The sequence below is a fragment of the Aquila chrysaetos genome, chromosome 4 (genome assembly GCF_900496995.4).
Source record: "Aquila chrysaetos chrysaetos chromosome 4, bAquChr1.4, whole genome shotgun sequence".
NCBI lineage: Eukaryota > Metazoa > Chordata > Aves > Accipitriformes > Accipitridae > Aquila > Aquila chrysaetos.
The window spans coordinates 56,587,815-56,611,072 of NC_044007.1; the positions used below are offsets into that span (position 1 = coordinate 56,587,815).

Sequence of the window (23,258 nt, forward strand, 5' to 3'; positions counted from 1 at the left end):
CGCATGGTGGGTCGGTGCTGGTGGGGCCAGGGCTGCAGCATGGTAAATCCCGGGGAACAGGGAGTCACCCTGTGACTCAAAGCTACCCCTGGAGCTGGAGCTGAACCCGAACTGTGCAGCAGCTGTGGGAAGCAGGCATGTGCCCGTCCCTGCAAAGGCAGCATCTACCATGTCCTTCTAACGCTGCCCTCCCTGAAGGATTGCTCCCTTAGGAGAGGACTGCCCAATGGCAGCACGGGGCTCCTTCCCTCACCCATCTGTCAAAGGAAAATGGAACAGCATTGCTGTTTGCACCCAAAATGGCCCCAAGCCCAGGCAGGAACCACCAGCACTAACTGGGAACTTGGAAACAAGGACAGTCTTGAAATGAGTCTTACAGCCCTCTTTGTGGGTAGGATTTATTTAGAAGTCCTTGCACATGTGATAGAGTGGGCAATGGCATGGAGGATCTGGGAGTTGAAGGCTACCTGAGAAGGAAGTAGGTGCTTCCTATCACATCCTCCCTTTGAATCAAGTCAGACAAAGTGGGATTAATCACTGACTTGCAAAGAACCTCATTAATCAGGTTAGTGGTGAGATGCGGTTTTGTTGTTCTTCAGGCATTTGGTATGCTTCATATGTCTACTTCTGACTTACGTTCTTTGTGTTCAGCAGGAATTCAAGTGGTAGATGGAAAAGGTGGTATGGGGAGGTCTTTACAAGAAAGTTGAAAAAGGCAGAAAAAGGTTTGAACTTCCTTGGACGCTATTCCTTTCAGCCAATATTCAAGGACATGGAACAGCAGGGAATTACTGATATCAACCCCAATGCTCTTTTGGCCCACTGCACAGGTTCTAGCTCTGTGCAGAGGAATTACGCGTGGTCTTCTCTAGGTGAATACTGAGATGTCTATTAGATGCACGCAGAAATTCCAGTGAGAACTGTCTGGAGCTGTTAACAAACTTCACTTTCTGCCATGCCCATCCCTTAGACCTTTGCAAACACAGAGTATTCATCTGAGGATGCAGAGATGTATATTCCAGCAAATCTGTTATAGTATGCATTGGATGCTAAACAAGAAATTCTTGAACAACTGGAGGTGGGAGGTCTTCAACATTTTCCATCGTAAATGTTAATGTATGTAGCAGACAGAAGGAGTATTATATAGAAAGTTAACGCTTTTAGATTTTCTGGTGCTGACTTATTGCAAGGAGGCGAGTATTTGCATTATTTCCATGGTATTTTTTTCATAAGGGAGGGATGAAAGCAAAGAATAAAGAGATTTCAATTCGAAGACATTCATTCCTCTGGAAGTATGATTTAAAGTGGAAACCTGTTTAAAAGTAGAAAGGGATGAAATCAAGACCTGGCAAGGTAGAAATATTTTTTGATTATAAATAAAATTTCCAGTTAGAGATAGGTATGCCCAAATTTTTCTTGAACACTCTTTCTATCAGAGAGACCATTATAGAATGCTAGGTTTTGCTACCTTGAATGCGAGGGTATTATTATCACTTTATGTGGCCCCCAAATATCCCAAATACTTCACAGAAAAGGCAGAAGACAGGTCCTCTGTCATAAAGACTCTACAGTTTAAAAGTGAGGCTTACATTAGCTGTTTTAACAGCTAACAATTTTCTAAACCATTGGCTGTAGTATATCTGAAATTTTAGCAATGATAAACCCTCTAATGTTTTCCTGAGACATGCAGTGGAGCATAAATATAATGTAAAAGAAGATTTATGCCAAGAAGACAAACCTGTTTATGGGTACACACTGAAAGAGGTTGTAATAAATTCTTAGTCAAAGCTCCTGCATAGACTCAGACTGTGGGCAGGTCTCCTACGTATGTGTGAGTCAGGGGAATATATTGCCAACTGTGAAAAGGCGAGCAATGTTTGCAGTCTGTCTTCCAATTTTCTCCTGTAATGTGGCTGCAGCATTGTTCTCCCTAACAGACTCTCTTTCTTAATTTAGCGATGATAAAGTACTCTGTAAACCAAGAAGTTTCATGCTGACCTCCTGCACAGTGGCAATGAGATCTAAAAAAAAACCTGGTTTCTGTCTTTGATTCAGTTGCTTTTTACATTCTGGTGGGGGTTGTTCCAGCCATTTTCCAGAAGGATGTGTGTATATCAAATATGTTAAGATCTCAGCTGCGGTTTAGATGATAACTTGTTGTGCTGTTTCCAAAATTCATGGCTAACTCAAGGAGGCCCTTGTCCCAAAAGAGCAGAAACAAACAAATCCAAGTCAGAAGTATGTACAGTGTTTGTGAAAGTAGAAGGTGCATTTCACTTCCGCCAGCTGAGTAACAAACACAGTATGGAGGGTTGCAGTGCCACCCTTCCTTATGTGCCACAAGACATCACACTTGCTTGGATGTAAAGACCCACTATATGCTCCTGACTGGCATAGACTCTCACTTGCGTCCAGAAGTCTTTCAGCTACTTGAGACAGGGGTTTACCAAAGTGTGATCGTATCTTGGTACGTCAACTCTGTTATTTTAAGTCTGCATCTCTTGATCCTTGTTGCTTTCTATTTTTTATGTGGATACAGTGCTTAAAAATGAGGGTGGTCTGAAGTTGTAGCTACAGTAATGCATATGGTCAGTGAAGTGTCCTCCTGCCATGTTGCTGTTGAGGGTTGTATGTGCTGCTAATGGCCAGTCCTAGGGCACCTTTTGATAGCAGGGATGCCTCTGAGGAGCAATCAGGGGTAAGTCACCATTACTTAGTCACTGTACACAGAGGTAGAGAAAGCTCCTTAGGTTACGTCTCCATTCACACTGGGTGCTCTGTATTGAAAGCTTAAATTCAGGCCAGAATGGGTAAAGGCCTTGTGATTTCTCATGTTCTGACCATATTGGTGAATTATGTGAAGAGGGATTAAATTAGTCCTTTGAAGTTGTGTATCTTTTTAACCCACTGGAACAATTATTGATTCACAGTCCCTCTGTAAGCCGGCATTCATAATTTGAGGTAATCTTAGCTGACTGTGTTGGGTTCCTGTCCAGAACATCAGAAACTTCGGAATGGGATTTCCAGTTTTGGAAACAGGCATGTGATTCCTATTCATCGTATACAATAGTGGCCTCAATCCTTTTTCTTTGAGTGAATTTTCATTCCTGGAAACATTTGCTCAGTGTGAGCACAGAGCAGGTGAGCCTGACTACAGCCCATTAATGTCAAAATGAAATGCTTAAGTGAAATTGAACACTGCTAGTAAAGACTGTAGTGGATAAGTAAAAGTATCTATGTTGTCTTATTCAGCCCTGTAAATAAAATGTGCAGATGTAGGGTATGTAGCACATACAGCCATAGTGCACTTTATGACTTTGTGGGCACATCCATGGAGATAGATATGCAATGCCAAGTAGAAAAAGAAAATAAATGTAAGGGTTGTCTAGTGGCACCATCTGTCTCCTTAAACTTACTTTTCTGCCCACTTTAACCAGGTGGATCTGCAAGATATGGTTTTTCATCTTCTTAAAGTGACAAACTGCCAACTGGATAGGTTTTACACCATACCCAAATTTGCTTCCCCCTATATCCCATAATAAGCCCTATGCCTCTTTAGGCAGTAACCCCCATATTTTGCATGGCAGTCAGGAAAAAAGTTTCTTCCCATCAGCTCTTCATGGGTTTCACTCCAGGGACAACAGCTTAATCTTCTCCTTTGATGGAGCACTTGTCTTCATGCTCTGATTTCACTGATTAGGTTACTGGGGTTCCTCCACCTGTCATGGTTCCTCTGATCCTCTCCAGGTCTTTATACTTATTGTGATAAAGCCTTTAGTCAGATAACCTTACACCCTCATTTTTTGTTCTTTAATTTTTTTCCATTTTTTGAGCTGTAGCTTTTTTATAACAATAGCTTTTGTATTCCTGGGTCAGTCACTCTCAGACCAAATAAAATTAGCAATCTGGCAGTGGATACCAGTGGGTAACTAGGCTGTCTTGAGTCTTTCTCCCTCCAGGTCACATTGCCATCAATACCACTTGGGCTCATCATTTAATGAAAAAAAGTTAAATTGTCATGTTGTTTAATGTTCCCAGAAGGAATAACTTAGAATAGAGCTGCTGAGACATACTCTGGGTTATTGTGGAGATTTTAGTCCTTTATCCTCTCCTACTGGAGTGTAAAATCAGAAATATATGTCCTGTCACTTGATGAACACATGCTCCTGGAGTACTCGCTTTTCTTAGAGGAGCAGGAGAATGCTCTATCAGTTTGCTCTTGTAACTCCTCCTTTTGGAAAAAGTCTAGCACCATGCTCTGGTTATTCCAGCATCGCTACTGCATAAGTAGCATATTTGTAGCTTCCAGTATTGCAGCTGTTCACGCCTTCAGCTGCATTTTCAGTACTTAGAGAGACAATAGTGAGGAAAAAATGTCTGTGTAGGAAGTACATTTTTCCAGACGTGTTCAGACTTAGTATTCAGTTGGAGTAATGAGGAACAGATGAATGCTAACAACATCTTTTTGAAGTCCCCTTTTAGTGAAGCAGCTTTGCTTGGAGCAGTTGTACACTGTGCCTTTAGAGACAAGTGGACATACTCAATACTCATACTTTAGATATATCACCAGATAAGCAAGAGTCACTTAACCTTTACTCACCATCAGAAGGGAATTTTGTGCAGTTTGGTTGCTCTTAGCAGTTCCTGTTTGGGTGTCTTCTGCTGCTTGATCAAAGAAAAGTTTTGGTTACTGTTGACCTTATGCAGTGCTTTAGCACACTGTTTAGCACACTAGGTAGCGTACTATACAAACCAGGGGTGACCAACTTCTTCCTCTGAATACAGGGGTCTGATCCAGCTTCCTCGTATGTGGGACTGTGCTCATTAAACATAGGTTATTAAAAGATATGTAGCTCTTGTACGACCTTGATTTGTACATTTTGATGTTATTTAGAGCTGCTGTTGATCCCTTACAGCTCGTATGCATCCCACAGATGTTAGGTTTGTACTAGATCAAGGCTTGTTATGCCTCTTTGTTGCATGTCACAGATATCTCAAAGGCTGACAGGGAAGGCATCAGGCTGAAAAAAGAGGGGCCACATGTAGTTACGAGCTGTACCTTCTTGTGAGACCTTCATGGCAGCAGGATGCATCAGTCCTTTCTCCATCAATGTCTCCTTTCACTCCAGAAGTCTGCCAAACTTAACTTCAGTTTAAGCATCAGAAAATGCCGCTGCTGACAAAGCTCCTTAGCAAACTGTTCGTTTGGGGTAAATGCTTCCCTCACCAAAGTCCAAATGTGAGTCCAAATGCAGTGTTCTTCATTTACTACCTGGCATAAAATAGTGCACAAAGAAATACAGGCTCAGCTGAGATTAAAATTAATATCAGAAGGTGGTTGGAGAAATACTATCAAGTTCTACCTTCCCACCCAAAGAAGCAGCCTTCCCTGATTTCACTTCTGAGGTCTGAGTTGGCCCATGCTAGCTGATTTGAGACAACAGATCAAAGGGAGAGTGTATCCAAAAATAACTACTCAAGTGTACCTCATTTTACAATTCACTGTACTCTGTTTTTCTACATTTTAGAATATTCTCATTTGCTAGAAGTTCATAGGCATTACCTAGCTGCTCAGATTTAGGATTGTGATGGCACTGCTTGAAAACAGGCAAAAAAAATCTGAAGGAAAGTCCTGAAAGGGCCACAAAACTTCCTGTTTGAGGTCTGAAACTAGCCTATAGCTGGTAAGAATAAGGAGGAGACTTGCTATCTGGGCAGACTATCCCTATTAACGTACCATCAGGCTTCTTACCCATTTGTCTGAAGCAGCTGGTGGTGTCTGCAGCAGAGACATGATACCGGAAGATGGATGGACAACTTGATTAGCCTCTGTATCTTCTTCTTACATTTCTGCTAAAATGGTGTTTGCATTTACAGGCATTCAAGGACAGTTTGCTGTCCTGAAATGGACCCATTCCTTTGAGAGACATAAATTGGGTAAGGCAGACCAGGGACAGTCCATCCCAGTTTATGTATTTTTGATAAGCTTTTGCCAACAGTGAGACTTTCCTTTGTTTTTTCTAATTTGTATTCAGCATCTTCTTTCATTTGTGATGAAAGAATGATCCCATTTGAAGAATTCAGTATTGGTCATTCATTTCACAGCTGTGGCCATGGTTTTCTTTCTTAATAATGAATGCAATTATCACCAACTAGGCTTCTTTGTGGTGGGACTTCACAGCTTGGATAGCTTGCACCTTTTCTATCTCATGAATGTGGTATGTTTTTATTTTTCCATTTGCAAAGATAACTACAGTTATCTCTATTGCTTTTTAAAAAAATCTGACAAGTACTAGCATTAAAATTAGATTACATTACTTAAAATAATAAGGTCATCAGCAGAAAAACTGTTTGGGGGAAAGGAAACGTCAGAATAAATAGCCAGTTTTCACAAAGAAGACAGATGGTTCGCTCATTAGCAGTAGACTCCTGAAATGCCCTCTCCTGCTTTTCCTTTATTCTGTAGCTGAGCACCCTACTGTTTGGTAGATCAGTGTCTGAGGAGCCAATTGCTGGTCTTTAGGAACTTTAAACTGAATCCTATAATTGCACAGTATTCAGGGTAGCGTGGAGTGAGCTGGTGTCCTTCCATTAGATGGGTGGAGATTTATCAATCATCTCTTGGGCAGAAAACCCCTGAGAATCCAGTGAGACCTTCAGGGGCGCAGGCCAGCGTGGGACTGATGTCAGACTTTGGTCCACAGATAAGAGGGAAGAGTGTTTTGCTATTCTTGTGATGTGGAGATTACAGACATTTGCAGAGAGCAGGGACTGAGCATTTCCCTACCAAATTATGTGACTGAATAACATGCTCTCTCTCTCGCTTTTCCAGAAGTGGCTTGGAAGAACTGGTTGGACATGGAAGAGTGAGTTTAGTTATGAATTAAATCAGTAGCAGCTGGAGCGGACTTTAGAGTAGCCTCATTAGTTGTTGGTCAGTGTTACTTCCAAGTATAAATCTGATTTAAGTGTTTATTGTCTCTTGCTGCCAGATAGCTCTCACCACTGTCATGCTGCTCTCGCCACTTACACAAGACTCTGGTTGCTGTTGCTTTTGTCACTAGCTTGACCTTAGAACTAATGTCTTCTTGGGGTCTTCCCTAATGTAGGTCTCCAGACCATAGACCTTTTGTTTCCTGAGCTAGACTTTCTCTACATATCCATTTCCAGATGAAGGGCAGGACCCTTTTGGGGGGGTGTCCTTACCCTTGCAGCCTGTCCCACTGGGAGTCAGACTCTGCAAGCTCTTGTGAAGCCACTGGTAGCAACTAATAGAAGTGACTTGAAAAAAAATTCCTCTGCGTGAAACAGCCTTTATGGTCTCATGTCCAGAAGTGGAGGTCACCAGAGATGCACAGGGTTCCCGGGGGGAACATGCTCCTGTCCCCCGTCATGGCATGCCTGTTTCTCTGCATAAGTCTTCATACCAGCAGCAGCCTTTTTTACTGAACTCAACACACTTCTCTTTTTGAAGGCCCTTGTCTTTTGTCAGAGCTTACAACAGGGAGAGCTGAATGGCCTTGACTGTAGGACCACAGCTGAGAAGTAGCTCCTCAGAGCTATAAATCTAGCTATTTTGTGGGGAACTTCTTATCTATACTGCATTTTTTACTTTTTCTCTTCTCTTTGATTTAATGCTTCACATTTAAGAAGACAGCAGTACAGAATTACATAGGGGAGCAGAACTGGGCACACTGACCATAAAGGTGTAAAACTGGCACGTTCCCGGTTTGACAGAGCTTTGAACCAACTTCAGCCCTGTTGGCAGCAGCTGTATCATGGCTGGTTTATGCCAGATTGCACCTACTAACACCGATGCTGAATTTGGCTCATTTCCAGGATAGCTGCCATAATGTGAAATGACATATGTGTTTTCAGTGTGGGGGAACATCAAAGGGAATCGAAGAATAAATTATGACTGCTATTTGTGTAACTGTGAAATCATCTGAGGTATATTTATTTGCAATACCTGTCTGCTTTTTAAATTATGATGGATTATGCCCAGATTTTATCCCAGGATAATAGAGTTTTTCTAAATACAATGTAACATAATTACACAATAGCTATCAGCTGATCCTTAAATTTCTATTGCCTGGAGAGTAATCAAGTGACCTTAACTATGGCTGTTATTCTACATATAATATGCAGATCTTTTAAAAACCCAGATTTAAAGATTAATCCTTGCAAAGATTTAATCCTTGCAACAAGCCTGTGAGGAACACACGTGAGCAAACTGCAGTCCAGAAATTAGGTGATAAAAAAATCGGTGTTAAACTAGAACTCAGCATTCTTCTTTACCACATCCTTGCTTGCATCTGCTGCTTCTGTTGTCTATCTGTGTGGGGTAGAAATAGCAGGCTGTAGAGAAATTGAAATCGTGACCTCTCTTGCAGAATAATCTGCTTGTTCTGCTCCGAAGTGGGGGTAGTCTCAGGACATTTTTCTTCCTTTTTCTATGTGTCTGCTTGACCTTTGCAGCTGAACTTTCGGACTCTGCTGACTGTGCAGCCTCTTCAAGGCTCTGCAATAAAGTCTACATATTTTAGGGGTTGTTTGCATCATAAATACCCAATTGTAGGGAAGAAGAGAAAAATCAGTATTTCTTAATTTAGCAACTTTTTGCAACTGTGTGCAAAGATCCAGGCACGTATGCACAAACATCCAAGAGTAATGAAATTTAAAACTCATGGTTTGGAGAAATTTGCATCAGCAGTGTGGGCAGTGGGCCACTTCGTTGCCAGTTATCCCTTTTTGTTAGGGGTACTGCAATGTGCAGCTAATGTGTCATGTGGGACAGGACAAAGAGACTTCAATGGAGTCTGAAATTTCAGCTAATCTCTCTGTGGTGACACACTGACAGATAAGAAAGCAACAGTAGGATCATAAAGAAACAAAACTGCAAAATTAAAAAAATTGCCAGAAGAGCTGAAGGTACCAGCCTATCTCTAATCTGGGAGCAGCCATCTGACAGTATACTACCAAGTTAGTATCCTAAGAAACACCTCAAAACTGCAAGATTTTCTACATTAAGGTTATTTGGTTTAAATTTTAAAAAGACTGAAATAGCCAAGTAAAAATATAAGAGCTAGCAATGATGTTAAAAACTGTAAACCGTTAGGTGACATTATTGCACCGTTGTACGCAGAATATTGATTCAGAAATTGACTGGTTGCTTTTTAGGTTCTGTTTTCATGATCAGTGGTTGAGAAAAAAAGGCTTTTGAATCAAAAGATTTGAATAGAAACATTCAGACTATAAAAGCCTATATGCATTTGCATTCATTGTTAAAATCCAGCCGAAAGGAAAATACTGCTTCTGCAGATTATTCCCACATTAGACCCCATGTAGTTTCTTGCCGTGAAATGTATCCAGAAGTGCTGTTCTGCACTGGGAATGTTAATGCAACGGCAGCACTGGGGACATTGCTCCCTCCATGCAGCATGCAGGGACACCTGGCATTGCTTCCAATCTCCAATGCTTTTTGTATTAAAATCTTATTATTCTTAGGAAAATTAGAGTCCCCTGGCTTCTATGGAGAATACTATTTCCAGAAAAATTTAGGAGGAAGGGCAGTTGGTTCAGAGGAAGGCTCGTCAAAGCTGCTTTTTAAAATATTTAGTGGAACTATGATCAGCTGGTAGCCTGGAGTATTTTCAGCAGACTATTTGCAGACAGTAATAGCAAAGTTTTAAAAGTCTCTTCCAGTCCCTCAGCTCTTACCCTGGGCCCAGCTCTTTAGCACTGGCCAGCGAGCATCCTTCCATTGCAAGTTTGTGTGACTCAATATTTCAGCCTGGGGTCTTAATGAATATGTCTAGTGTTCCTTGTGAGAACTGTATAATCCTACATGTGAGTTTGCAGAGAGGCTTGCCGGTTAAATTCTCACTTATTATGAAAAGCCACATAGAAGTTAGAGGGCAGAGGAAAGAAAGAAGCGCCTAAAGAGAAGAAAAGCAGGGCCAGAGGAGAGCATGTCATTCAGAGGAGCCGTGTGAAATCTGACAAGTGTGCATAAATACTGGGCCTGCCCATAATAGGGCTGTGATTCTGCAGTTCGTACTGAAGTGAGGTCAGTGGGATGCCTTGCATGACTAATAATGAACCACTCACATCAGTACATGCAGCACAACTTTGGAGCCCGGATAACTGCAAATACTATAGAGTCACTTTGCTCTGTAGAAATAAAAATGGTTATTGAATTTTGGTTGTGGGTTGGGGTTTTTTTTATTTATTATTATTTTTTTCTCATTTGGGAGTAGAGAATTTTTTATTCTATGTCTCAGTAGTGCTGAATGGTGTTAAAAAAATTTTATTTCTAAAGAGAATTCTTGCTGAATGATTTGGAAGAAACGCAGAGCCACTTATTTCATCTTGCAGTATCTGCACGTTACTGCTGGAATCATAGCAACAAGTGATACAGAGCATACATAATGCTGTAGAGAGCCCAGTGGCAGAAAGCAAGGTTAAAAAAAAGAAGTTTCTTTAGGCACCAGTCAGAATCAATCATTTGCTATTCCTAAAGAGCGAGTAGTTTTGTTACCTGAAAAGTGGGAAGAGATTTCAGATAAGTGTATGCCTTCTAATAAAATTTATAGTTCATGCCTCTTAGAATTTAAGGTTGCAACAAGGTTTCACTTTAGTTTTTATTATAAGGGTAGACTATTTGGCTAAAACCTGCCATTTTTATGTTGACAGTTAGAGAAATGAATAGGCAAAGTCTGAAGAGGATTCATCCAAATAAGTTTCGGTTCCAAGTCATTAAAAATAATTATCTTAATTAGAGTTTTATTTTGCTTAACTCTAGATCTACTTTTTCTTCAAGTTTCTTTGTCTCCTTCTGGGGCACATATAGCTTTCTTCAGTTTTCCCATGTAAATGAAAACACATTAGAAATTCATACTTCAGTTATATGCAGAATTAAGAGAAAATGACAAAGCCAGATGAGGAAATTGGGTGTTGTTCAGGGCATTTGGGGTTGCCAGGAAGAGCTTTTCTGACATTGACACTGGTGACCCAAGTAGCACGGGGACGTGTGTGTGTACAGGAGAGGGATAGCACTGCGTGCCTGGCCGCAATGATGCTGGCTGATGGAGAAATATTATGGAAAGGTGTGTGCTCGTGTGTATGTGCACATCTGTATGAGAGAGCACATAAGCACATGGGGTGAAGGTTTCTAAGTTTCACCGAGCTCCTTTTTTTTTTTTCATTTTTATAACTTCATGTCCCTTTAGTGAATTTGCAGATATGCAAGTGTTGAACAGTTAATATTTTTCATGCTATTTGTGTATGCTGCAAACTTTTGCCTGATTTTTTTCCTGCTTTTTTCTTTTTCTTTTTTTGGGGGTGTCTTTTTCAAAGAGATGCAGTGCATCTCTGAGGGCTTTTGTTCCTTGCTCACCCATCCCAATAGGTGGGGTCCAACCTCCCCGTCATGCACCGTGTGTAGTAACTTGTGCTAAATGTACACCATGAGGCTCTCTAAAAAAAAAAAAAAAGCCTCAATATACATGTGTGAGGCTCCATCGGTTCTAAGGACAAGGGCACTGCATCTCCTGCTTTGCATTTAGGGGCCAAACGCTGCAAAAGGTGGGGGAGAATCAGTGTCTGGAGAGGGAGGCCTGGGTTTTGCCACACTTTAGAGATTTATTGGGAGAAAAAGTGCATGCTTCTCTGTTTCTCTTTATCCAAAGCCTGCCTCAAAGCTCACTTCAGTGCTCATCGGAGCCTGGCAAGGCAGGGCAACGAGGAAAGGAAAAGCAAGGGTTAGAATTGATGTCTTGTTTGAGACTGGCTGCTAATTGCCTGTGGTTTTATTCACACTCTACCTCACAATGTTTTAGGTGTCAAGACTGCCAGGATCTTAGAAAATAGCTGCCAAAAGGGTTTGGGGACTTCAGGCTTCTCAAACAAGCGGAAAAAAAAATGACACCAAGATTTCTAAGAACAGAATATAAACATATTTCATTGGCATCCTTCATAAAAGCTGTGATCAAATGAAATTTTCGCTGCTGATCAGCAGCCGCATTGGAAGATCTGTCCCTTAAGCAGTTTTATTCCCCTTCTTTATCAGTCAGTGGGCAGAGTGTGCACTCAGGTAGCAACCACAGCACACCTGCTTTAGGACCACTGGAAATTCAAATTATGCGGTTCTTCTCTGTGGGAATCGTTAAGGCAGCTATTCATGCCCTTACTTCAAGCACTGACACTGCAGCACCCTTTGAGATAGGGTGGGCCCTCAGCTAAGAAACAGCTTACCTGCGAGGAGCTGCTTTTTCCAGGTGGCTGAGGACACAGAAAGAAAGAATGAGCAATGAATTAAATGGTAGAGAGAAACAGTTTTTGTGTTTTAATTAGAAAAATGAAAAGTGCATGAATTTCCTCATTGTAATAGTTTCTGTCATCTGAGAAATAATGATCTAAAAAAATTGCAGTTCACTGGCAGTCTTGGCACTGGGCTATCATTATTCACTCTAACACATACATACTATTCATAGTCATTAACCTTCTGCACCCAGGCTGGGATAAAGCCTATTCTGCTGTTAGTTGCAATGTTTCAGGTGAAAAGCTCATCCACCGATGTAGTTCAGACATTTCCATTTTGTTATTGCCAGGAGAGTAACAGCTTTTTGGGAACCCTTGCCTTGACCAGTGGTAAGAAAGAATAGTTAGCTAGATGGTTTGAGGTTTTTCCTTTTTCTTTCCCCTTTTTGTTTTGCTTTGCTAGTCAGAGAAAAGAGGTGAAGGTTTATCAAGTCCCCTAATAAATCTGTATGATCACAGCAGAACAACAGTAGTTGTGGATTAGTGACCATTAGATACCTCTCCGTAGCAACCCCTGTATGCTGTCCAGTCTCCTACAAACTTGCATTTCAGAGAAGACAATGAGAGCCTTACATTGCCTGAGGCCTTAGTCCAAGCCTCACTGAAGTTAAAGAAAATGAGAGATTTTTTTTGAAAAAAACACTAAAAAGTGGAGATTGGTGTGATTTTGGCACAGAATTATATTCCACGGTGGTATCTGGTATTTAGCCATTTGTATATGGTTAAATCCCTGTACTTCATATGCTGATTTATAGTAAAAAAAGTGCCTCCTTTTCTTTTTGGTCAAGAAGTATAATAAAAAGGTACATCCCTTAAATATTTTCCCAGCCTGCAGTCCCCAGCAGGAGCATGCCATTGCTGCTTTGCTCTTACAGAGTGCTTTGCAAAGCTTTCCACATATGAAGAGCTTCTTTGGAGTAGGCAAATCAAATACAAGGCACATAAGGATGTTCTGCTCTGATGTACTTTGGCATGAGAAGTACCCAGAGATTAGAAGGACTTTGGAGTTACTGTCTAAAAATTATTTTTCAGAAGCTAATTCTTGAATCATCTTCAGACACCTCTTTTACTAGGCAGCAGCATCAACAAGCTGTGCAAATGGGATCAGTAAGCTGTTCCCTGTAATTTATGTGTTTTGGTGCATGGTTACAACCAAGGGACACACCAACTGGCACCAGCTTTCAGGAACTTGGAAAGGTGATGGTGCTGCTCACCTTTTTCGTATTTCATACTGTATCTGGGCTTGGATGGGCAGCAGCACAATCCAGATAGCTGTAGTGGGATTTTGCCACTTCATCAATTAATTGTATATATTCACAGCAAACCACACATTTTACAGCAGGTATATAAAAGTATAAAAAAAGGGCATAATTTTATAGCCTTTGAGAGAAAGCCATCAAACCCAAGTGCTGTCAGTCTTCATTTATTATCATAATAATTATCATGATAAAAATACTGTGTACAACGTGACTAGGGTTACAAATTCAGTCACTTGAAAGGTTAGGAAATAGTAGAAGAGAAGTTTCTCAAGCAGCCTAACGCAGTGCAGACACGGTCCCTTGCTGCTTGCTGCCTTGGCTCAGGGCTGGTTGTGGCTGCAGTGACCTTCCTGCACTGCTCTGGTAGGTCCTCCAGTTTCTGAAGGGTACAAGGTTTATTATGCAGAAGAAGCTCCTGGAAACTAGCCCTGCCTGTGTGCCTGCAATTCACCCCACACAGGGGAATGGTAATGCCGGGTGTTATTGGGCATAATGATTGCATTTAAAAAAAAATGTGTATCCATATTGCCATTTTAGGTTTCTTGTGCCTGGTTAGGTATTAGCAAAAGAGGCAGAGAGGATGACAGTGGGATAAGTTCTCAGAGATGAGAGATCCTCCCCTATCAGGAGTACTTAAAGCATAGACTAAATTGTCAAGAGGAGTGATGAAATATGGAAGTTATGAATTAGACTAAATAAAAATGCAGGAATAATATACAGTGAGGAAAAAAGCACATGTCTAGCAGAGATGTCCTAATCCTTTTTTGTAATGTTTCATTAATATAACAACTTAAACTAAGAAGTGGTGATCCAAGTCCCTTAGTCATGTATCCTAAAATCAATATGTTGCTTGAATAAAGATTTTTGCCTTGGGTTATTGCTACTTGAGTGGTCTGGAAACTAATCCTTTTTCTGTTTTAAGGGAATATAAACGGGTCATCCTCTTTCTTCTGTTCTCTTTCGGAAAAACAGATAGAACATCGTGTTTCATAGAAAATCTGTATCCAAAGTACAACAGTTAGGCCCCAAGTAGGATGCATTTAGAGAGGATGATTACCAACAAAGTTGAAGCCGTGAATTCCTCCTTTGGGCAGGTGCTGGGTGCTGTCACCTCCTCAGAAACCAGCACCCCAAAGTGCAGAGGCACTGCAGTGGGGAGGCTCAGGGTGGTCAGCTCCTGCGCCAAGGAATGGGAAAGTCATCTGTCCTTCCCAGGAGCTACACAACACACCAAGAAGCGTTATCTCACCCCACGCTTTCACCCACCTCCCTAGGAGCTGCTCTCAGAGGTTGAGAGCATGAAGACCCTCTCCAGGTCACCCTTCCCTGTATAAGACCCAGTAATGCACAATATGCCTTTCATTTTGTGCTCTGGTCCTTGGGGTTGGAGCATCCCTCTGCATTCAGAGGGAGGGACCACGAATCCCGGCAAGTAGCTGAGGCAGCTGGTTTAGGCTTCACAGCAGCAGTAGCGTGGGAGAGCACAGCCCCTGCACACTTTCAGAGTCATCCTAGCTCCCCCCAAGCAATGGGAATGGGTTCCCATGCAATCACGGCCCAGCCCCAGAAGCAGGTCAGATGGTTAAGAATAACCCAAATACCCACCCAGATTGAGGTCTCCTCAGAAATATGCTTCACACCAGAATATTTTGCTGTTAACATCTGTGGCGCCTTTATAATTTTTCTGTGCATTTTTGATTTTAGTGTTTAAAGCACTGTGTTCCCGCTTGGGCTTGTCATAGTCCTTTCCAAGTGCATCTTTGTGAAGCTATATCCATCATTTAGAGTTCTTCATTTGGTATTTACAGGGTTGTTACTGACGCATCTTTATAGACTGGTTTTACTAAGAAAATGTGGCTTTTGCAATTATACTCTCTCCTAACAATTTCTTTACGTCCTGGACATTTCCAGCTGCAATTGGACTCATAGGTAGCCTAGCACTTTTCTCCCATGAGGGTAACTCTTGCCCCGCAGAATATATTGGGAGAGTGGGTGGATGTTGCACTGCTGCTTCTGGAGGATCGTGTGCTGTAGCTCACCAGTGGGCTGGCATGTTTGTAGGAGCTCCATCCCCTTCTTGTCACCTGTGCCTGCCCTGGGCCAGGCTTCACTATTTCTTAATTACAAGTGCTACACTCTGGCTTGAATTTCATTCCTCAATTACATTGATGACCTTGTTCATTGTAAGAACTAACTTTATTTGTGCTTGAACTGTGACTCCTATGGCTTGCTGAATAGGGCTGTCTTGGGGGTGACACATCACCTGTCAGTGAATGGTTGTCTATGTTGAATGATGTATAGGAAATTGTGTCACAGGTGGCAGCTATTTGAGGTTCAAAAATGTCACCAGCTACCGAAGTGTGAACTTGCTGTCTTTTTGCTCTATTTTTATAAACCCCTTTTTCAGAGTGCAGTGTCCTTAAAACTGTGAAATAATAGACAGGCAACCAAGGATTACAAAGACTATCTGGGACATACTCATTGGAGATCATTGCAGTTGGCCTTTAATCTCTCTGCTTCTTCAGAATTTCATTTAATAGTTTGTAGAAAGAGCAAGTTGCTCTAATCCAGGGGAGATTGAATATGCTTGTACTTATAGCTGTCTGCTCAAGGAAAATTTCCATCCCCAATGCAAAAAACAATCCTGTGGCTGTTGATCTATTAGTGCGGAAAGCGCAATGTTGTGCAGCTCTCAATATCTTTCTTTGTATTCCAAAAAGATTCTTTTTTTTTTTTAGATCCTATGAGATTTGCTCTTTACACCTATACCTTGAACACTACAGAGACTGCAGAGCTGTGTGTTTTCTCCCTCTCCCAGTGCCGTAAATTGCTGCAGCAACCTCCTGACCTAGTACGAGCTTGCGGCTTCGCTCAGCTCCCCTCCTCTCTTTTACCAGCACCGTCCAAATCATGTCTAACTGTGCTTTGTCCCATCGCTGTCACACTCTCCAGTTTGTTTCTCCAGTGTGCTGAAGGCTGTCCTGATACTAGGACCACCAGCTATGTAGCATTGATTTCTAAATGCTCTTGGTGGCAGAGAATGAGCGGGCTCTATCTCTGCAGTTGGAGAGCAGGTATCTATCCCTGTGCATATACTGCCTTCTTAGTCTTCTTCTGAAAAAAAAGCAAACCAAACCAAAACAAAACACATTTATGCCTGTAATAGATCGCCTAAGCTACAGGAAATGCCAGGCTGGGTATGCATTGATCAGCAGTAAATGCGCTCATATAGTCTTCTTTCGGCAATGTAAACTCCTAATCCCCTCTCTGAACACTACCTGGCCTGCGGTCCAATTTCGTAAAGCCAGCCCCATCTGGCTGCTCACCAGCAGCTCCCAACTGAAAGGCCTGTGATGTGACAGCAGTACATTTGCTGCAGTTCCTCAGAAAAGATTTGGGTTTTAAAGTATTGTTTCAGGGAGAAGAGGAGGAGAGGGCAGTTCATCTCTGTTTTCAGGTAGCCTGCATTTAGCATTGGGCGATGCGGGCAATGCCAAGCAGTGCAACATGGATGGTGGATGGCTTGGCAGGTATGTCAGGGGTGTTTCCAAGGATTTGCTTTCTCCAGCAGTTGTCTAGTTTGCCCAGGCTGCTGTAGTAAGTGTTGTTACGAGAGCAAAAAAAGGCTTAAAAAAGTCATACAAGTTGTTTTGACTTCGGGAGTTTTGCAAACCCTGTTTTGTCCAGAGAGGCGAAGAAGAGAGCCCCAGCTGGCACCAGTGGCCATGGGGCTGGGCGCCCGCCCTCCTAGCGAGGGACACCATTTCTCTCTCAGTGTGCTGACACTTGGCCTGGGCTACGGGCACCAGGTGTGTATCATTATGTAGGGTTTTGTGGCTGAGGATGAGTACTATTCCTGTTGGCAAGCCATTTCAGGACAGGTGTGTTTCTGTGTGTATGTAGTGCCCGGCACATTTTTCATGGGCTGTCTGCTATGGTATAACACTAATGAGGTAATTACAGAGCTCAGGCAGTGTCAGCGCAGCACATACCACTTGGATTAGGCCTGGCTCTTGGACAAGCTCTTTCCAAAAGGGGTGCAAGCTGACGTGGCTCACGGCCCATTTGCAGGCACCAGGAGTGGGCTGGTGCTCGGTGACTGTGGCTCAGCTGATGTAAGGGAATTTGGGGTGCTACATCTGCTTCCTGCACTGGTGGGGAGGGGAGGGCGGGCGGTCACACATTACCATGAGCATTACGGGCGTGTAATATGGTGGGAGGTGGAAAAGTAGAGGCCTGGCAGCAACCCCCTGCTGCCGGTCGGTGCTGCAGCCACTCCTGCCTGGCAGGACTGTGAGGGATGTGTGGCTGCGGTTTCATCCTCTAGTGCAGGGACTGAAAGCGAGGTGGTGCCACTGCAGAGGGTTAGCAAGTGTGCCTGTGATGTGGGGGTTAAGGGACGGGCACAGTGTGGGGAACTCATATTTAATAGCTGCGCAAAGGAGGGGTGACAAGGCTTGGAGGGACATGTTTGCTCCCGGCACGTTAGTGTTACAGCACTGGTGTAGCAGGAGGGGGAGAAGCAGCGCTGTCTGCAGCGATCTGCCTGGCTTCTTTCTGGTTTTCTTCACCTGAAATAGGATGCAAAAAAAAGGAAAGTCTGGTCTCAGTGTGTTATCATTTTCTTTATATATTGTGACACATGTGATGTAATTCGGATACTTTATGTCTTAACAAAATGGGACAGACAGGGACTTTTAAAATACATTTTAATGAATTTAAGAAGTTATTAAGAAAAGTGTTTGGGCAGAAGCACTGCATAAGGCAGTGATACACCTGTCAGTGTTTAGGATCTCAGCTGTCAGTTTGAGGATTTCATTTATTATATTAATAATTATTACATCACTCGGCTATAATTTTTTACCAATTATTACTATAATTATTAAGCGATTATCATATTAATAAGAATTATTATATTGGTTTCAGACAAAATATTAAGTGAAATGGTATGTCGTGAGCTGAATGCAAAGCCAGCCCAGCTGTCTCCCATCCACTCAAGACCTGCTGTCTCACCTTCCAGGGCTTCAGACAGTGGGTGCAACCCTGCTGCTTCCCTCCCCGCAGCACGCTGCCACACCTGTCACACCAAATTGTTTGTAAACACCAAGCCAGCTAATATCAGGACAGTATCAGTCAACATGCGAAGGGCACCAGGAAGCCATGAGAGACAGCTGGTGCCATGTGTTAGTAGTAAGAGGCAAAAGAAAGAGGCTCCTCCAAAGCCCCTATTCAGAAGTTTAGCACAATAGAGTAATGCAGCGTTAGGGAAATTTAAGCTGGTGCTGAAAGCTAGTGTGCTTTGCTGCTTTTTTACTCAAAGGATGGCTTTTATCCTGAACTGTAGTGCTTATGATATTTCAGACATGGCTTGCTTTGCTAGGTCATGTGAATGATGAATATCGTAGTATTTAGAGGTTTCTAGTAAATGAAACACACATGGGAACGAATGCAGATACAGATCACTTGCGTCAAACCCAGCTTTATCAGGGCTTGGGGAGATATCTTTTTCAAGGGCCTACAGCAATTGGAAAGCAATTAGAATTTCATTGTATTTTCCAGTTCCATTAACCATCCTGTAGATAGGTATTAAGAGTCCACATAGAAAAAGCTGCCGCTGTACTTTCACTGCACAGCTGTTGTAATACAGAAGCATGGAATGGCAGCAAAGCAAAACTTCAGTTGGATACTTGGAATTAGAGACACTTCAGGCCTTAAGAAAGAATGGAAAGCCACCTTGTCCTACCATTAAAAAAAGGGATGTTGCTACAGGAATAGGAAATGCTTCCTTTTCACAAAATGGGCAGGTAACCGTACTGGGAAGGTGATTTCAGAAAGCTGCAGTGTGATAGCTGAAAGCTGCCCCTCCTAAAGAAACAGGTCCTGGTCATGTTCTTTCAGTGCTGCATTTGTTAGAAGAGTTTATTCATTAGCGGTCTGTGTGACAGAACTCGGCACAAAGGGTATTTTCTTTATCTACCAGACTGGGCAAGCGGGGGTAGCTCTAAAGCAGTGAGATGAAGGGGAATCATGCACCCTCTCAATGTCAGGGTCTGGCAAGTCCAAAGCTGCAAAAAGTTGAGAGGAAAACTGCAGTGGCCAGCAGAGCTGGATTTGTGTGGAGGGGTGTTGCTGGAGAAGGAGCACGGAGATCCCCTGCTTTTTTCATCTTCTGCCACAATGTTCCCATGTGGTCCTGCACAGTGCCCGGAAAACCCTTGCAGTGAATTGTTCCTGAGCAGTGATTAGCAATGCAGTTAACAAACACTGGTTTACATCACTTGGGGATAAATCCACCTTCTGACCATCTGTTACAAGTGGATCTGGTTTTCTTCTGATTCACATTCATGCCAAGCAGAATTACCTTCATTGAAATCACTGGCGTTTCTTGGAGAGTAACCGCTATGAAAGAGTTGGTCCATTGGCAAGATCTCCCAATGAGTCACATACTGTGTGGCAGAGATTATGTCTCTCTGAATGTTTTGTTCATTCTTGAACATGAGGAGGCTCAACAGCTAGCAAGTTAGCTCTTATTATGAAATGCCAATATGCAACTCTGAAGCTGTTAGCCTTGCAGATACTGGTAATCTGAAAGCAATCTGCTTCACCTACTGCTGTATTTAGAGCAAGTGGATTTGGTCACTCACGCATATTTTTTTTAAAGGTACTGGCAGATCTCTCACAGGCATTATTTTCTAATGAATGCAAATGAAAATTGTGGTTATCCATTTCAAAGCAATCAGTAGCAAGCCATCATTGCACACAGAACATTATTTCTACAGCTCATAAGGCCCAGTGATGCTCGTGCATAATTCATCAGATATCACGGTGGTAGAAATTGCCTTCAGGGCCAGACTTTCCAAGCCAGCATCTCTGTTTTAAGTTGCAGGCATTGTCACTTCAATGGCTGACTCCTTGATTTTGCAGATTCAGTTTCATGCAGATATGATAGCAAGCCCACGCTTGCCTGCAGATGCTAGATTGCACCCAAAATGACTTGCTCCTCTTAATAGCAGTGAATAAAGTGACAGCCTGTCAGCTCTTAGGGACTCTTGGTTCTCTCTTCCTATTTTCTGAGTCCTTCTCTACTGCTGCATGTTTGCAGCTCTGTTCTCATCCTACTCAGCACTTGCCTCAGTATGAAAACTTTGGGCATATCATGTGTTTACATGTATGATAGCTTTTAACTCAAACTTTATTTCCATGTCTTGCTCAACCTCTAATTCCAGTGCATTGACTCCTGCTTGCTGTTTCCCCTGCAGGTAGTCTCGCTTGTACTGCTCAGTTTGCAGGACTCTTCTTGGACCTGTTAAAAATGGAATTCACTGAAAGACACAAATTATCTCTTCCTGTCCATGCTGGGCTCCTAGGGAAAATGAAAATAATTGTGTCTCTTTCTGCTGTTAGTACTGTAGTTGCTACATCCAATAATCTTTTGGGAAGTTTAACTTTTAAAACACTGGGCAATTTATTAACCCCATATATTAGCTCTTCTTGGTAGCCAAGAGGTACGGCAACAAACTGCAGTGAAACTGTAAAGGTAGAAAATGTCCGGCGAGTAACCTCTTTCCTAAGAGACTATGTTAACCAAAGGACTAATAAAATCTTGTTTAACCATTGTTGAAAGACTTTTTGGTAGACAGCCAACCCTGGTTGGTCTCTTGAGTATAAAAAGTAGTATAGAAATGTTCCTTCCAGCATTAATTCATATCAACTTCTGTTGCTGATCTCTTGTACATCAAAGAGAAATGCCCCTTTATTGCACCATTTTACATTTTAACTCAAAGCTTGTAGCGTGTTCCACCTACTTCTTGCAGTGGCACCCTCTGACCTTAGTCCAACTCAGATATCAACTATATTGGTTGGTGTTTCATACACACATGCAGCCTGGTCCCACAGTGGTGAAATGGACATCTTTCCTTGCTGTCATATAGGGGTTTTGGTCCCCTGTTGCCATGCCTGTGTTTCTAGTCCTCCACTGACAAACATGAGGGACGTTTCTCCCTGTAATCTAGTGGTAGCCCCCAGAGGTAAATATCCTGTTCTTTTTCTTACACTGAGGACAGACTCAGCCTAAGGTTGAGTCTCTGCCATATGGAAATACAAAGCAATCTCCTAGCTGAGCACTGATCAGAAGGTTGTTCTTACGCAAATCCAAACAGGACAGTGTGAAAATGCTTAAAGTGAGGCCCCATCTAGGGCAGTATTTTGCAAACTGGTTAGTCTGGATCTGTGAAATCCATTTTTAGAGTGAGGAGTGGAGCTTACAGCTTCCAAAGCCAGATCACTACCTGCCTGTTTCTCAGCCTGTGATCCATGTCTCCTACCAAATTTTAATTCCCTTCCCCTTATTTTCCAAGTATTAACCTGTACAACAGAGCAAAGACTTTATTACTTTCTCTTGCACACTGTAGCCCATGTGTTTATATCCCCTAGCTTCTTAATTTGGATGTGTCCAAGTATAACCTTTTGCCTGTAGGTAAGAGCAAGAGGTTTTTAGGATTTGACACAAAGTTTTGCATTTCTAGCATGACTGGTAGCTGTTTGCTACAATCATGCATTGAGGCCTCTACAGAAATTGGTAGACTCATCCCTGACTCTAAGGGCTTACAAATTAAATGCAGTAACCAAACAACCTCCTCTTGCTCAAGCTACTTTTGCTTGAAGTCACACAGAAAAGCAGTGTGAGGGCCAGGGCTATGCCCCATATCTCTTCAACCATAGTGACCCATCTTGCATGCCAGGGCATGATGCTGCTGACTGGTGACTGCTTTCAGTTACATATCTGCTTCCAGAATAACACCACATTAAAAAAAAAAAAAGAGAAAACAGTAACTGTTTATCCTGGCTAAGCTTGTGTAACAGGTTTTCATATGATGTTTTTAGTGTGTAAAGTCTTTTTTCATTAAACTGTTTCACTATCCAGAAAAAAACATTTCTTTTACTCAGCTTCATTAGTTATAGGAAATCACTGGATTAAAGTAGAGAGCAGATTAGCAAAAATAGACTATAGTATGCCTTGGGCATATGGTGCCACGTATGAATGGGTTTTAACTACTTAACTGTGTATAACAAAGAGCAGAAGGAGAGATGTCTTAGCGTACAATAATTATAATTTGCAATAGCTGCATAGCTTAACAGTCAGAAACCGCAAAGCCGCAGAAAGCTTTCAGTTGGATTTGTATAGGGTGTGTGCTTCTGTCCCAAGCTCGTGTTGCATTTTCTGCCAGCTGATGGCTGGGCACGAGACTGGACTTAGCTAACTAACAGGATGCCTCTCCCTCCTTTCCCTTCCTCTTTGCTGGGCTCATGTTTTGCAGTGCTGCGTTAATGTCGGTTACAGAGAATGGGATTTAGCCCATCGGATGCAGGAGCCGGCACTGGTCCGGGCATGCTGCTCCATCGCATGGGGCAGAGGGGAGGCACGCTGTGGGCAAGCCCATGACAGCCCGGGCTTCACTTCAGCTGGAAATTGTCCCCTGCAGAGCAAATATGAACAGAAGTAGTAAATAAAAGAGGCCACAATGTCAGGGTGATTGCTGGGAGTATCAGCCTTCAGGCTCTGGGCACAAAGAATCCAGCCAGCTTTGAATTCAAATGACTCTGCATTTTCTAGCTTCCCACTTTTTTTGCCTAATAACTATCACTCCCCTCTGATATGTCAACCTGCAAAAGTCAATT

General features: G+C 42.4%; 1 protein-coding gene across 11 annotated transcripts in view; it reads left to right on the top strand.

The window, feature by feature from the left end:
- The window catches only part of MTCL1 (microtubule crosslinking factor 1), a 115,108-nt gene that overhangs the window by 36,160 nt on the left and 55,690 nt on the right, over positions 1-23,258 (top strand). The window lies entirely within an intron of this gene.